The following is a 12,551-nucleotide window of genomic DNA, read 5'->3' on the forward strand; positions in this document are numbered from 1 at the left end:
AGTGCAGTGCCTGTGCTCTTGGGAGGGGTGTGGGCCTCGTGCTGCTGGTCTGAAGGTGATGCCTTTGGATTCATTGCTGGATTTCCCACCACCTCCTTGTGTGCTGCCAGGCCAGCTGAGGGCCAGATTCAAGCCTTAAGAGAGTTTTTTCTCCTCCTCATCATTGTCCTCGTGGTCTGGGTCCATGCTTCTCAGACTGTACCTTGAAGCACCTGGGGATCTTGCTAAAATGAAGTTTCTGATTCAGTAGGACTGGGCTGTGGCTTGTGATTGTGAATTTCTAACAAGCCCCCAACTGATCCCAAAGCTGATGGTTCAGGGACTGCTGTGGAAGAGCAAGTGCTGAATGGAAGGTCAAAATTCCCACTGGAAACTCTGGCAACACAATTCTCACCCTGGCTCCCCTGGATGTTGACAGACCTGCATCCCAGCAGGGGGTGCACCAAGGGAGGCCAGTCTGTCTACTTATGTGCCTAGGATCACATCTTTCACCTTCATAATGACCTTGCATTCCTCCTCCCATTCCACATCACCTGCATTGTCGTCTGTGTTGGCTGCTCCCTAGAGGATGTGTAAATGAGGTCTAGGCTCCTGCAGGGGTGGGCAGGGTCTTCCTGGCCCTCCCACTGCCCTTGGGCTGCTTTCCTTCAGCAAAGCTTCTCTAATGAGTCATTTACTGCTCCTCCCTGTGCCCCACTCCTCAGAACATGCTACCCCTTCTCCACTGGCCACTTGGGGCTCTGCTCAGATTGTGTCCTCAAGGTCACTCCCACAGGGCCAAATCCAGGTGGAACTGACAGAACTAATGGCCTGAACCCAGCCAGAACACTGACTGGGACTTGAACCCATGTGCTTGGACAAGAACCCAACCCAAAGCCAGATTGGGCCTTGAATCCATGGTTTTAAAAATTATAATCACTCATCCTGCGTCTGGACTCACTGACATTCAGGTTCTTCATGCCTCTATGTGGAAGGAATTCAGCCAGAGACAAAGTGATAGGCAAGAAACAGATTTATCGAGATAGGATGCTTGAGAGAGATGCAAGCTGGCAGGCAAGGAAGTTTCTGACAAAGGATCTCCAGTGGGCTACAGTTTTATCATCCAAGGGACATGGAGGTTTGGAAAAGACAGCCTCTTCCTTTCTTAGAGTAGCAGCTCCTCCTTAGTATCCCATTGGGTGTGTATTCAAATCAGCAGAAGGGTGGTCCTCAAACTCCTGCCCTGGGTCTGAATCTGAATGCAGACCTCCTCCCACCCCCAACCCAATGACCTGAGGCAGTTCTTACATCTCCACAAGTCAAGCAAGCCTGCCTTGTGCTGATGGCTTTCATGAACTTACAGTTGTCCCTCAACCTCTCCCAGGTTTCCTGCCTTATCTGTGATCCCCCACTGGGGCTTCTACAACCACCTCTGCTACTCTATCCCTATCACAGGCTCCCTCTCCTGTCCCCATCTTTCTCAGCTTGTTGGGAACCACTGCCTCCTCCTCCAAACAGCTCATCTATTGGCTTCTGTGACACATCCCCTTCAGCTTGGCCACAGCCTCTTTCAATCCATCCAATTTCTCAGCCTTTGGGTGGGGACCACTCCTCTTTTCTCTCTACCCTCTCCCCTTCTGTGAGTTTGCCCAGTGGTCCTAAGTCTTATCTTGAGGCTCATGACTCCTGAGTTCTTTATGGCACTTTCTGCAGGTGGTTGACACTTGGATGATGGTCTCACTGGAAGCTTGGACATGAGCAATGTAAAGCCAGATGCTCGGCACCCCTCTCTTCCCACAAAACAAACCAACAAAAACCTGATACGGTGAATGGCACCCCTATTTGCCCAGATACTAATGTCAGAAATCTTGGGGTCATCCTTGATTCTTTCCTTGTCCCCCTAATTCTGTCTCTTGGCAAGGCCTGTTGTAGAATCAGGGGGTTCTGAAAGAGGTCCCATCATGCTCCTCACTTGTCACTCACTGCCACTATCCTGCCAAGCCACCCCATGCCAACCTCATCACCTCTGCTCCCTGTTCTCGCAGCTGCTTATGAAAGTAGGTCTAGGCCACTATAAGTACTTGTCACTTAGGACAGAATCTCAGCTCCCTGCATGGGGCTCATGGAGCGGCATGTTCACCTCCCTGGCAGCCCCTCCTCCTCTGTGGGCAGCTGCTCCTCCCTCCTGACACAAGTCCCCTCCTGTCTTCATGCCCACAGCTTGCCCTCTTGTGTGTCATCCCCTCTGCCCAGGATGTACCCCCCAGCACACCCTGGCCTCCCTTTCTAGCCTGGGGCCCTTGCTCTGGTATCTGGGGCTCATCAGTGTCTCCCTCATGGGGTGGACACATCAGCTGTCCCCAGCCCATCTCCATCGCAGGGGAAGCCAGGTAGCCTTGCCTTTTAGAAGCTTTTGCAGCCCTGGTTCTCTTGTCCACTGCCAGTGCCAGCTTACATTTCAGACCTTCTTGGCCATGAAAGAGCATCTGGCTCCTTTGGGTCCCAGGAGCCAACCAGCCCCCAGGGCCAGGGGCAGGGGGTGGAAATGCAGGTCACCATGTCACCTCCACGTGTGTGTGTGTGTGTTGGTGTCAATGTTTTATTCAGCAGAGAGAGAAGGCATATCCAGCCACATCAGTATTCACTTGTTTACTTATCATCTGACTTTAGCAAGCCCCATGGGATGGGATCCATGTAATAACGAGTTTCAGTGGCCATCCAAAAAATGTGTGCTAAATAAATGCAGAAACAAGGGAAAGAATAGAATAAGGATACTGGGACAGGAATGTGAGGAGCCTTTTCCTTCAGAAGGTCTGGAATGCAGCCTGTCTCAGGAAAACCAGTTCCTGGATCTTTGGCCAGGTGGGCGACCGAGTGCTAATAATGCCAGGCAGACGGAGGTGGTTGAGGTGTCATTTTGTTTTTCCATGTAGAAATGCATCTGGGGGAGTTCCTGTTGTGACTCAGAAGGTTATGAAACCAACTAATATCCATGAAGACATGGGCTTTATACCTGGCCCTTCTCAGTGGTTTAAGGATCCAGTGTTGCCATGAGCTGTGGTGTAAGTCACAGACAAGGCTCCAATCAAACATGGCTGTGTCTCTGGTGTAGGCTGGCAGCTGAAGCTCCAACTTGACCCCTAGGCTGGGAACTTCCATATGCTGTGGTGTGGCCTTAAAAAGCAAAGCAAAAAAAAAGGGGGGGTAGGATAAGCTTCCACTTCACAGAGGAGAAAATTAAGGCTTAAAGTAGTGAAGGAACCTCTGCTAGGTCACAAAGTGTGTTGCTGACAGAACCTAGTCCAGGACCCAGGGCTCCTCCCTGCTGGTCAGGGCACCCAGGAGGCTGTGGCCTGGGCCTGCATGCAGAGCCACCAGAACAGCCTCATATGTGTCATTGGAGGGCATCTGAGAATCAGTCTAGTGACATTCAGAGCTCTGGACAGCCCCAAATGACTCCTGTAGCCACAGAGACATGCTCAGCAGAGCTGTTGTTTTCAGTGAAGATTTGGTCCATAGACATCTTCATTTTATTTACTAGGTGGTCTGGCACATAATAGTGGGCATCCTTAATGGAGTAGCTTAACACTTTGTCTTAACTAGTCTTCCCCTTTGCATGTAAAATGAACCTTGCCTTTATGATGTGCTTCAGTCTGCTGTGTGATGACAGCACATGCTCAGAATCTCATCACAGGCTCTGTCTGACCTCCCCAGAAAGGACAGTGGGGGCTGATGTTCGCTGGCTGGTAAATAAGCCAATGATGAATAGGTCTGATGATGAACGTATAAGCCCATCTCTGAGAGACATGTAATCTGGGCTTGACCTCAGGTTTGAGGGCTTGGCAAGGATGAGCATGTGGTTCTGAAACTCTTATTTTTCCCCACATCCCAAGTCTGCCCCTTCCCTCCAATGGTGAACCGAGTGATTTTATCTGCCACCCACGGCCTTGTGTGAGCTACAACCATGGAACCGTGGTGGAGTTTTACTGCAACCCCGGCTACAGCCTCACCAGTGATTACATGTACATCTCCTGCCAGTATGGGGAGTGGTTTCCTTCCTACCAAGTCTACTGCATCAAGTCAGGTGAGCATGTCCAGGCCACCCCCGGACTGTCCAGATCCAGACCACACTGAGTGGCCGGTGGCTGTACCCTGAGCCCTGTCCCTCTTCCCCCACACGCAGTGTTAGGAACAAGACCTGGAAACTCATCTTTGAGGATGCATGCAGCTGGTGATTTCAAGCCCTGTTCAACCTGCCTGGGCCCAGGTTAAAATGCTGACCCTCTGAACAGGATCCCTAAACCCCTATCACCCGTGAAAGGACCTGGTCTCTGTGCACTCTGCCTTCACCCCAACTTGTCCCCTCCACTGACAGGGACATAGGCCCCAGATGTGACCCAGTGATGCATATCTCCACCTTTTTCTTCCACTCAGGGGTGTGTTATCAGAACACAAATGATATTATTGTGGATAAGACCAGATCTCTCTGCAAAAACATTAAGCTATTTGCAACCACCCATGCTTCATACTTAATAACTAATTCCTGGAGTTCGCACTGTGTTGCAATGAGACTTAAGGCATCTTAGAAGCACTGGGACACACGTTCAGTTCCTGGCCCCAGCACAGTGGGATAAGGATCTGGTGTTGCTTGTTGCCCCAGCTGTGGCTAAGGTAACAACTATGGCTTGGATCTGATTCCTGGCCCAGGAACTCCACATGCCTCTGGGTGGCCAAAAAAGAAAAACAAAAACAAATTACTAGCAAACCAACATTAGAACTGGTCTCCTCACACCAGGGGAGTGAGCACATGGAGACCAGGGAGCCAGAGCATGCCCCCTGCACCCCCCACCCCCAGCTCTGCCCACATTGGGCACATGCCTTTCCCCTGAAGGCAGCCTGCAGGAAGCACTTGTTAACAGGCATCTGGAGGCCTCCAAATGAGGACCAGCTCAGAGGAGCTGGGGAAGAGAAAGAAGTCAAGTCCAGCCAATGAGCACATGGGAAGCCATGCCAGTGGGGTCCAGGTGTCTCACATGCTGCTTTGTTTTCTCTCCTGGCAGAGCAAACATGGCCCAGCTCCCATGAGACGCTGCTGACCATGTGGAAGATCATGGCACTCACAGCCACCAGCATGCTGCTGGTGTTGCTGCTCGTCATCCTGTCCAGGAAGTTCCAGATGAAGTTCAAGGCCCACTTTCCCCCCAGGTCAGTGCCACAGCCCTGGGTGACCCTTGGCACCCTGAGCCACCCCAAGCCACAGAGAGTGGACATCCAGCCTTGAAGAGGGAAGAGCTGAGCTCCTAAGGGGAAAAAGGGGAGAAAGAAAAAACACATTCCTGGGGTTTTTGGGTTGTCCAAGTTCAGAACATCAAGCTGGAGACAGACTCATTTTCCTCTTTTCACCCCTGCCCCAGGAGCCCCTGTCTGCCTCTTGCCCCAGGTTTTTGGTCCTGAGCAGGTATCATTGGGGGGGAGCACAGTCAGGGCTGCACCCCCCCCACCCCCAGGGCACCCCCATTGTCCACGATGTGCAGGCCTGTTACCTACCTTGGAACTTCCAGGCCACAAGGAGGATAAGAAATACACAGAATGAATTAGGGACAAAATCCAAGGAGCGTGACTCAACAGGGGTTCCAAACCAGTGTGCATGGAGTTCCCGTTGTGGCTCAGCAGTTAACAAAACCAACTAGGTTCCATGGGGACATGGGTTCAATCCCTGACCTCACTCTGTGTGTCAAGGATCTGATGTTGCTGTGAGCTGTGGTGTAGGTCACAGACGCAGCTTGGATCTGGTGTTGCTGTGGCTGTGGTATAGGCTGTTGGCTACAGCTCCAATTTGACCCCTAGCCTGGGAACCTCCATATGCCACAGGTGTGGCTCTAAAGCAAAAAGAAAAAAAAAAAAAGAAGAAGAAGAAGAAACCCAGTGTGCAGAAATGTGGCAAGTCCCAGGCAGGGGGAGAGGCTCTGGATGGGGAGCTAGGGCAGGACTCAGGAGCTTCTACCTGCAAGTAGGACCTGAGCATGTTGGGGGGGACCCATGGGCAGAGGGTGGGGGGTCCCCATGCTCCTGTGCTGCACAGGTGAGATGCGGTCAGTGTCTTCATCCTTCCTGTCATCACCACTTGAGAGGAGTTTGTCAAGGTCCCTTGGATGTGGCCTGGCCCCCTCAGTGCCCCTTCCCCTCTGGTGGCTTGTCTGGAACAAACCACAGCAGCACCCTTCTAACCAAGAGCCACTCAGCACCACTGCTGGTGGATCACTGTTCCTGGAAGGAGAAGTCATTTAATAAGTACAGGGGAGGGAGTTCCTTTTGTGGTGCAGCAGAAATGAATCCGACTAGGAACCATGAGGTAGTGGGTTTGATTCCTGGCCTCACTCAGTGGGTGGTGCCGTGAGCTCTGTTGTAGGTCACAGATGTGGCTCAGATCTGGCATTGCTGTGGCTGTAACTCTGATTAAAACCCTAGGCTGGAAACTTCCATATGCCGTGGGTGTGGCCCTAAAAAGACAAAAAGACAAAAAAAGAAAGTACAGGGGTGGGAGTTTGAGTTTCTGTTGTGGCTCAGCATAACAAAGCAGACTAACCTGTATCCATGAGGTTACAGGTTCAATCCCTGGCCTCGCTCAGTGGGTTGAGGGTCTGGCATTGCTGTGAGCTGTGGTGGAGGTTGCAGATGCAGCTCAGATCCTGAGTTGATGTGGCTGTTGTATAGGTTGGCAGCTGCAGCTCTGATTTTACTCCTAGCCTGGAAACTTCCATAGGCTGCAGGTACAGCCCTAAAAGAAAAAATTCCCTAAAACTCTTTCACAAAATTTCATTTTTTTAAAACCCCTTGAGTCTTTCCATCTTGGGTTCCTCTCTGGTTGTAGGAAAGTTGGTCTCTGCAATGCAAATTGATAAGAAGATTCTCAGGGGCAGGTCCAGGAATGACTTTTTCCTCCAGGTCCCAGAGGGCTAGGTGCTGAAGAGATGCTGATGACAGACTGAGGAGTTGGGGGTGAGGAGGGGCTGCCACTTCAGAGGGTCTGGGTGCTGGACATTATTAAGGCAAAAGGGAGCACAGAGGCATTGGGGTGCTCACCCAGGGGGCCTGTAAGTGAAAGGGACGGTGAGGAGGGAGGGATGCCAGAGTGAGAAAGGAGGCCAGCATAAGGCCACGGAGGCAGGGAGGTGAGCAGCTTGGCTTGTCCAGGATCTACTAACAAGGACTGTGAAAGAGCAGAGAAGACAGAATTGGAGGAAACTCTGCCTTTCCTCTGGGTTCCTGCCTTTGGGGGGGTGCATGGGCCCCACAAGCTCCCCCAGTCTCTGGGTGGCCTTAAGAAGGGTGGATCCAGCCCCCTCCACCAGAATCCCTAAACGAGATGCTCTAAAAGGCCAGTGGGGTGGGGGAGGGAGTGGGATGGTCTGGGAGCTTGGGGTTAACAGATGCAGACTCTTGCCTTTGGAATGGATTAGCAATGAGATCCTGCTGAGTCCTGGGAGATTGAGAATGTGAGAAAAAAGAATGTATATATGTATGTGTGACTGGGTCACCATGCTGTACAGTAGAAAGAAAAAAAATAATGTATTGAGGGAAAAAAAGGGAAAAGCCAGTGGACTCAAACTCAAGCATCAGAGGGAGGTGGCCTGAGGCTTCCCTCCACCTCAGATGCCAGTGTCTGGAGTCTCGTTCCTCAGGTTTTGGAACCCCTGGTACTGGCACACTGGGTGTGGGGCTGTCCCCCGGCTGGGTTATCTTTTCTTTCTGCTCTTTTACCTCTGGTCACCTCACTCAGAACCAGTTCCAAACAGAGGACTAAGGATCTGAGTTCCACTGGCCACTTACTATCCCCCCTGGTGCTTCTGGGGCCAGGAGCAGAGTGGTCCTTGGAGCTATGGCTTTGGCAACAGACATGCCCACACTCAGCCACTCAGTGTTGCAGGTTCTGGGGACAGGAGGCCCAGGGCGAGGCTGGGAGCCATGAGTGTAACCCACACTCCTGGGCAGCATGGGTGAAGCTTAGGTGCCCTCAGGGTCAGGAGGCGACCGTGAGCCCAGAGACCTTGACCAGGTGCTCCGAGTTCCTTTTTGTTCCTGTTCTTGTTGTTTTTCTGTCTTGATGAAAAATGTGTGATTTTTATACTGTAGCAGAAAACAAACAAGAGGCAGAAGCAGCCCAGGGGTAACTGAAAAGGGACACTTGGGTTTCATAGTTTGCCAAGCTTTTCCATTTCCAGCAGCCCTCCAAGGGACACTACAGGGCCACTTTTGGATAATGTGTGGGAATGGGCCACATGGTCCCTTGCCCAGGACATTACATCCATGAGGCCAAATTGGGGAGAAGGAAGCATGAGGAGACTGTGGGGACCAGAGGAGGTGAGGAAGAGCAGAGGGAGGCCAGAGGGCAGGAGTGAGGAAAAGAAAACCCCTCCTGCCAGCAGCATGGGCCTGGGGGACCCCAGCTGCCATAGGGGACCTGCCAGGGAAGCTCAAGCTCCTGCACCACATCCCAGAAGGGCTCCTCTGGGGACCCAACTTGCAGTGGGGGATGATCCTGTGTCCCCTGACAGGTTGACACTGCTTTCCTCCCCACAGGGGGCCTCCCAGGAGTTCCAGCAGCAACCCTGACTTTGTGGTGGTGGATGGTGTGCCTGTCGTGTTCCCGTCCTATGATGAGGCTGTGAGTGGCAGCTTGAGTGCCTTAGGCCCTGGGTACCTGGCCTCCCTGGGCCAGGCTGCCCCTTACCCATGGACCACCAGAGCCCCCCAGTGTACCCCAGCTCAGGGGACACAGACACTGGCCCAGGGGAGTTGGAAACCTGTGACAGCATCTTAGGCTCTTTGGAGCTTCTCCAGAGTCTAGTCAAAGCCCACATGTCAAGGGGGCACCTGCCCCACTTCTGACAATCCTGACATGGTTCCCAGTATGGCAGGGGAGGTGGCATCCACCAGCCTGGGCATCACCATCACCGATGGTAAGCATCTGCCCAGGAGCCTGAGCTGCCCCTGAACAGCCCCCTCCCTGACCTGAGCTCAGAGCCAGATCAGTGCTTCCACCTTCGCATAAAGGCATCTTGCTCTCTCTGCTTGTGGAGGCCATGGGCAAGGCCACTTCAGGAAGGAATGAGCCTCCTCTTGCAAGCACTGAGCCCATTAACTGAAATTTCAGGAGGCACAAAAAAGCACCCAGCCACAGGCTGCAGTGGGAGACACTCGGCTCTCAGGCCATCCATGGGAGCCAGGAGGCTCTTCTCCTTTCTTACTTAATTAGGCAGGGCTTCTGAGAGGGGTGCTTAGGATCAGAAGACACACACCTGATAGAAGTGAAGCCCCAGATGCAGGCAGGAGGGCCCAGCCCTGGAGAGGTTCTGGATACAACAGGTGATGTGTACCAGGTATAAAATGAAAGATGTATATGTGCCTATCGCAAGGAAAGGCAGATGGCAGCTCATGGGAAAATAGTAAAAATGCATCAGGTGAATTAGGGCTCTGTTGCTGGGGGAGCAGGCACCGGCCCCACTTTGCCAAGCAAAGCACTGATTCCAGCTGATACTGACAGGAAGTAGCAACAATCATGAGTGGAAACAGGGTCTCTCCTGGTTACCCATAGCGTTCCTCTACTTCATACCATCCTTTTGGTTTGTATGACTGTTAGGGTGCATGGTTGAAGCCTTAGAATTTATTTTTGATGAGCTGGGTGTGAGATGTTCCAGTGGATAATGTTGTGCAGAGGGCTTGGTTTATGTGCTTAACTCTTTCTTCTTCTCGCTGATTTCAAGAATTTTTTTTTTTCCTTTTTTGGCCATTGTGGGTCCAGGGATGAGATTGGAGCCACACTATGACCTACATTGCAGCTGTGGCAATGCTTGATCCGCCTGTAACCCACTGTGCTCCACAGGGATCAAACCTGCAGTCCGGAGCTCCAGAGATACTGCCCATCTGGGTGTGACTTAAATTTTTTTTAAAAATTGATTGATTGATTGTAGATATGTTACTAAAACTCCCAATTCCAGATCTTGGCAGTGTTTTTTGGTGGATTAACATAATAACCACCTCTTCTTTTACAGAGATCCCCCTAATGGAAGATGATCCATAACTGGGCAAAGTCTGGGTGATTCTTCTGCCCCTTGGGGGATGTTAACATTGTACATGGACTGAGGCATTGGAAGGACAGAGCATGGGGGATGGGGGATGTTTTCTGATTTATCAACATGGGGACAGCTTTATCACATCATACATCCTCGGACTCAACAGTGAGGCTGGCAAACGGTGGGGGAAGGGCTTTTCCATGAAACTTGAGGATCTACAGGATGACTGAGGAACAAAAGGATGAGGGGAAAGCCTGCATGGTCCTAGAGGAAGGTGTTCAGCCTGGCTCCCACATCCCCCATTGACTTATGTTATGAGTACTACCTGCGTCCTCTGAAAACATGTCACATTATGTAAATCACTTCTAAAATCTGCTTCAAGCTGTCTTCTGGACTCCAGATTATGGATCAGCCTCGGCAGGAGGAGCAACAGAGTGCCCCCTGTGGGCTCCCAGAGGGAAAGATTCTCACATGTCTCTTGGATGGTCTTCTTGCACTGGACAGTTCTGTGCAATGCAAGACTAAAGTGGGATTTGGCAGTTCCAGTGAAAAAAGAAAGACTCGGGCAGACTCTGCCTCTGTAAATTCCTTCAAAAAGAAGAGTTCTTGTCCTCTGGACTGTCCTTTGCTGAGATATCATATTTGTATTCATGGTCTACCACAGGGATCCATGGCATTGGGTAAATCTTGCGACCTTACACATGATCAGAATATGTCCAAATACATCTCGTGGTGGAGAAGTTATGACAGTAATGTTTGTCGGGGCATTCTTAAAAGATCCTACTCAAAAGTTTATCTCAATTGTTTAGTCCCTGTCTAGTTACCTCTTAGGGTTGTTGCCCTTGCTTCCAAATCAGCCATATTTAATTTTTCAAAACAGAAATTGTTTCTGAAAGCACTTTCCTCCTGCTCCAAATAAAATGTGAGGTGGGATTTTTTTTCCTTTAATTTTGTCCTGGCAGGTCCACAGGCTGGCCACCCAGCCTAAAGAAAGATGATTTCTGCTTGTGCTCCTGGTGCCTCTGGCTGCCTCACCTCCCTGTCAACCCAGCTTCCCCTCTGCATGCTCTCCCGGTGCCCACTGGGTGTTGTTCCTAAGAAGGTGATTGATAAAAAAGAATTCCCTGAGTCCTGAGGAGTCTCTTCAAATACATGCTGATCTGTGGAGCTGATTCCTTTTCTCCTCTGGGTTTTAGACAAATACAGACAAAACTCTGATTCATCAAATTGCTATGCTGATACAATCATGAGAGCTGGAAGCTTGACCAAATCCCCATTTTTTTTTCTCAACACAGACTTATTAAAAATTAAAAAGAAAATGACAGTTTGAAGCATGACTTTAATAGCAGAGTGGAGTTGGGCGGGCAGTGACAGTGATGTGGGGGGTGGAGACAGTGCAGGGCCAGAACCAGAGGCTGAAGGAGGGAGGGGACTAGACAGGCTGTGCCTCACCCAGTGCCATGGGTGGGGGTGCCACCATCAGCAGCAGCAGCAGCAGTGTGCTGAGCATGTGGGTAAAGGTGGTTGGTAATAATAATGGTGTTTCACCATGAAAGCTGGATTTCATACATGTCCATGCTTAAACCCCATCTGGCCAGCTCAAAGAGAGCGTGGGTGGCTGGGTGTGGGAGTGGGGGGAGCCAGAGTTCACTGTAGTAGCTACCCCCACCCCCACCCTGGCCACAGCAGCCTTCCAAGGATCCCTGTTGGGCGGGTCTCAGCTCTTCCCCATGCCACACCTGTCCTACCCTGATCCCACGTAAGTGGAGGGTTTGTCTCAGAGACCACCAGGTAAGTGCCTTGTTTCCCACCCAAGAGGCCTACAGGGCTGTCTCTGGGTCTTGTCCTCTCCTTCCTGAGAATGTTCTTTCTCCAAAAGTAGAGATCAGAAGCGTCCAGCCTGCACACCTGCGAGACAGGTAACAACACAAGTGACACATACATACCACGTCCATGTCAACATTGTTTTAAGCACAGATGCTGGTGGGAAGGAAGCACCTGCTCAGGGATGGCATCAGACGCTGTCCAACCAAATTACCTGGGTCATCCCCTTGGTCCTTTAGTGTGTGGCCACATCTGAGTCTCACTCGCAAATACTGTTTCCCATGATTTTTTGTCATTGTAGTGAGTTTATGTGGCAAGAAAATGTCCTCATGATACCCAAGCATGTGGTGAATCTGACTGTTCATGTAAAAGTCCCGGAGGCCCTCTGGCTATGGACAGCACCAACCCCTCTCAGCCAGCCTCAGGAATTAATAGGTAATAGAACAAACCTGGCTGGATTGTGAATTGGAATGCAGAAGTGTGCTGTGACAGAGCCACCTGCTCCCCCTAAAGCTCTTTCTGTTTGGGGAGAGGGTGGCACCCCCAGGACAGTGATCAGGAGCCAGTGCCAAGAACCCATGGTGTTGGCAGGTTTGCACAGGTGCGTGTATGAAGGAACTGCAGGGCAGTGGTTTTCCGGCTGACTGACTCCCCATTCTACACATGAGACGTATT

General features: G+C 51.2%; 1 pseudogene; it reads left to right on the top strand.

Annotated features, from left to right (window-relative positions):
* Positions 1–10,060, top strand: part of LOC146398894 (sushi domain-containing protein 4-like) — a 60,536-nt pseudogene extending 50,476 nt beyond the window's left edge.
* Positions 10,061–12,551: the final 2,491 nt, after the last annotated feature.

This window comes from Sus scrofa, chromosome 10, assembly GCF_054392235.1.
Source record: "Sus scrofa isolate SSC_HxYL_T2T_F1_AM1 chromosome 10, Sscrofa_HxYL_maternal_Yorkshire_Landrace_v2.0, whole genome shotgun sequence".
In the NCBI taxonomy this organism is placed as follows: Eukaryota; Metazoa; Chordata; class Mammalia; order Artiodactyla; family Suidae; genus Sus; species Sus scrofa.